Source organism: Delphinapterus leucas, chromosome 15 (genome assembly GCF_059928025.1).
Source record: "Delphinapterus leucas isolate spDelLeu-1000000601 "Yukka" chromosome 15, BTC_Dleu_Yukka2, whole genome shotgun sequence".
Classification (NCBI taxonomy): Eukaryota; Metazoa; Chordata; class Mammalia; order Artiodactyla; family Monodontidae; genus Delphinapterus; species Delphinapterus leucas.
Genome location: NC_143143.1, coordinates 15,681,732 through 15,685,532, shown reverse-complemented (window position 1 = coordinate 15,685,532; position 3,801 = coordinate 15,681,732). Strand labels below are relative to the sequence as shown.

General features: G+C 56.3%; 1 pseudogene across 1 annotated transcript; it reads left to right on the top strand.

The window, feature by feature from the left end:
• The first annotated feature begins 1,162 nt into the window (after positions 1 to 1,162).
• LOC149747396 (uncharacterized) lies at positions 1,163 to 3,772 on the top strand (annotated as a pseudogene). Its single transcript, XR_016387689.1, has 2 exons — positions 1,163 to 1,681; positions 1,947 to 3,772. The product of XR_016387689.1 is annotated as an uncharacterized LOC149747396 (transcript).
• The last annotated feature ends 29 nt before the right edge of the window (positions 3,773 to 3,801 follow it).

Here is a 3,801-nt window from a genome sequence, read left to right as displayed (position 1 = left end):
TTCAGTACGCTTATGTTCGTGTCTCAGTTAAGGAAGTGGGGCCAATAGTGCTTACGTTAGGACTGAAGCAAGCTGGATGGGGACTGTGTTGATCTTGTGAGTACATGTCTTATCCAAAATGGGCAGCCAACTGTTCAGCTCCAGCTGATTCTTTATTTTTAAAATACATTTATTTATTTATTTATTTTTGGCTGCACTGGGTCTTCGTTGCTGTGTGCGGGCTTATCTCTACTTGCGGCGAGCTGGAGCTACTCTTCATTTCATTGAAGCGGTGGCTTCTTTTGTTGCAGAGCACGGGCTCTAGGTACGCAGGCTTCAGTAGTTGTGGCTCGCGGGCTCTAGACTGCAGGCTCAGTAGTTGTGGCTCATGGGCTTAGTTGCTCCGCGGCATGTGGGATCTTCCTGGACCAGGACTCGAACCCGTGTGCCCTACATTGGCAGGTGGATTCTTAACCACTGCGCCACCAGGGAAGCCCCTCCAGCCGATTCTTGTTCAAGGAATGCAGACTCAGTGCTGCTGGATTTCAAGTGAAAGGAGAAATTTGTGGTTGCTCTGCCAAACTTAACACACAAAGGGGCTGCATTTGATCACTTGGCGGATGCTGCAGTTGCTCTGAAGATGGGCTCTGGAGTCTTGGGTTTGAATCCTAGCTCTATCTATCACACATCCATTCCCAGTTTCCTCATCTATAAAATGGGATTCTACCTCATAGGATTCTTATGAGGATAAAATGAGATGCTGAAAGCACATATGAGATGGGCTCTTCATAAAGCTTATAATCTAGGGGAAGAGTCAAATGAACCTCATCTGGGAATTCCACACATGAAGGTTTCACTGGGACAGAGACCAGAAGGATGAACAGTTAACTGGGTGCAGCAGTGGGAAGGGTGGAGGGGAAGGGCCTAACAGGCAGAGGGACCACCTCCAGAGAAAGTCCTGAGGCAATCATGCAAACCCAAACTAGAGCAGTGAGGACGCAGAGGACATAATATTCTGGGAGCCAAGGACTTCCTAACTGATAAAGTGTGAGCTAGAAGGAGTCTCAGTTCAGCGTGAGGCCAGTCCCTGAAAATTTAGGATTTCACTCACACTGGCCTGTGTTAACTTTCCTGACAGAAAAACCACACCCACCAAGTCTTCCGCAGGGCCCTCTAACCCTCTTCTCTGAAACACAGAAGAGAGGGGGAAGCACAGGGATCAAAAGTGAGTTGTTTTCCAGGCAGAGGAGGAATATCAAGAAGGCAGGTAAGAAGGCACAGAGGTAGGAAGCAGTTCCATTTGCTTTGTCAGCTGAGGTGTCTGGGTGAGGGCAGGTGCCTCCAAGACTGGCTGGGCGATTTGCAGCGCCTACAACTTCAGGTTGAGGAATCTGGTCAGTTTGTAAGACCTCAGTCAAATGGAGAATGGGCGCCCCCTGGGAGCAGTACTCGGTACTGGACACAGGAGGACCCAGATGAGCGGTGGGGGATTAGGGGGTGCGGCTCAAGATGGGGTAGACTGCCTGCCACAGTTTTCTTCTCACAGGAGCTAACTCCTTCCGGCATGATGGATTCCTGGGATCCCAGAACAAGTGGGCTGGAAGGGACCTCGAAAAAGGAACTACCAACACGTGCCCCGTGTCAGGCCCTGAGCTGGGCATTTTCGTGAACATTATCTTAACACTCCTAGCTCTGCTTCGAGGTAGGTATCGTTATCCCCATTTTTCAGATGAGAAAAACCGAGGTTTGGTGACTTCCCAAGAAGGGGCGGGGATTTTGTATGACTCCAGAGCCTTTCCCCTGGAGCTCTCACAACTTGGAAGCTACCGACTCTCTGAGGTTTGGGGGAACAAGCATCGGGTGTGAGGCGCCGAAGCTTTCCAAGGGACAACAGCGTAACGGTACTTTCGGCAAGAACCACGCCCCCCTTGTCCCGACAACACTGATTTCTGTTTCTTTCCTTTAAGAGCCTTCCCCCGAAAGATGAAGTCCTCGCCACACGGGGAGGCGGATATTATATATTCCTGGATCGCCCGGACGTCTTTCTCCCTCACCCGCATTGATCCCCACTGGTGACATAAATTCTCCCCAGCTACTAGCGAGTGAAGGCATGAGACTACATTTCCCGGCAGGTCGTTCAGAAGCGGGTGGCGGGGATAGAAGGAAAGAGACCCTCTGTTTCCGTCCGCTCTCAATTTAGCGTGTCGGCCGTGATGCATATTTCAACAGCCCACGTCCTTTCTCTGTAGAGCTAAGGAAGGGACTACGTCCCCCAGCAGGCACTGGCGCAGAGGGCGAGTGATAGGCCGCCATCTTATTGTAGTCCTTTCCCCCGTTTCCGTAGGGAGTAGTCTTAGCGCATGGACTACAAATCCCAGGTCGCCGCCTCCCCTTTCCATCGGCCGCCACCTTCGCTGGTAGCCCCCGCCCCTTTCCCCTTCCATTGTCTCGACCGAAGATAATAGAGGGGAGCAGGGAAGACTGCAACTCCCGTCAGGCTCTGCGCCAACGGGATGGGGATTTCGGTATTACAGGCGGGCGAGATGGCCAAGGTGGTAGAATGAGGCGATGGGGAGAGGCTAGGTAGCCTGCCATCTTTATGGTAGTCTCCTTATCCTCCTGGATCTGCCATTCTTAAGGAACGCTAGAAGGCCAAGAAACTACTATTCCCATCGCACCTCATAAGATCGACTACTAGTCAGGTGTCCGCCCCTCTTCCGCCATCTTGCTTGTAGTCCTCGTTCCTTTTCACCTTTCCATTGTTCCTGACGAGTAGAAATGGCAACGGGAAGGCAGCAGATGGACTGCGACTCCCGTCAGGTACCACAGACGCGGAGGGTTGTGGACAGGAGGGCGTGTGAGTGCCTGGGAAGGAGGTCGGGCCGGGGAAGAAGGCCATGTTGTTTGTAGTCATCGTTCCCGCTGCCTTTATGCTCTGCAACGGGGAGCCTCGGGGCAACCGGACTATAACTCCCGGCACCCTCGGCTCCCGGTTTGGCACGTCCTCCACCATCTTGTTTGTAGTCCCCGCTGGCCCCAACATCCCATTGTTCCCACGGTGGCACCAGCGTCCGCAGGACCACGAGTTCCGTCGTGCCCTGCGCGTGTTAGTCCTGGAAAGTGGAGGTGGTGGGGGACGGAGGGGGCAGGGGGCGGGGTTCTTCTGGGAGAAGGAGGGAGTAAAGAGGAGGAGGAGGAGGGAAGGAGGAGAGAGGGGAGGGGGAAGAGAGGAGGAAGGAGGAAGGAGCTCAGGAGGGATGAGAGAGGCGGCCAGGGCCCCGGGCCGAAGCAGCGCGGGGCCGGGGGACCAGGGGGGCTGAGACACCCCAATTGCCCCCTCCCCCTTTTCCTGCCCCCTTCCATCCTTTCCTTCCAGCCTCCTGCTTGAGGAAGGGGATTTATTCAAATTTTATTTAAATCCCTATCTCCGGAGGGTCGCGCGCTGGGGGGAGGGGGAGAGGGCGGGGGCGCGCGCAGGCTGGGGGGGCGGGGCCGAGCAGCTTCCTTCACCCCCCTCTGCTCGCCCCGTAGCAGTCGGGCAGGGGGCCGCAGGCCAGGGGCGGGCCCAGGGGAGGGGGGCAGGTTACAGGGACCCCCCCCTCCCCGGGAACCGGCGGTGGGCGGGGCTTGAACCCCGGAAACGGTGCGGGGGCCCAGGCCTGGCCCAGGACCCCTGGGCCGTGGGGGCCGGGAAGGGGCCAGTTAAAGGGCCAGGGGCGCCGGGGAGAGGCGGGGCGGGGTGGGGGGAGGGGAGCTGGGACTCGGACCCCCGGACTGAGTGGGGCCCGGGCAGAAGCTGTGCACCCTGCGCCCGAGGAGCCC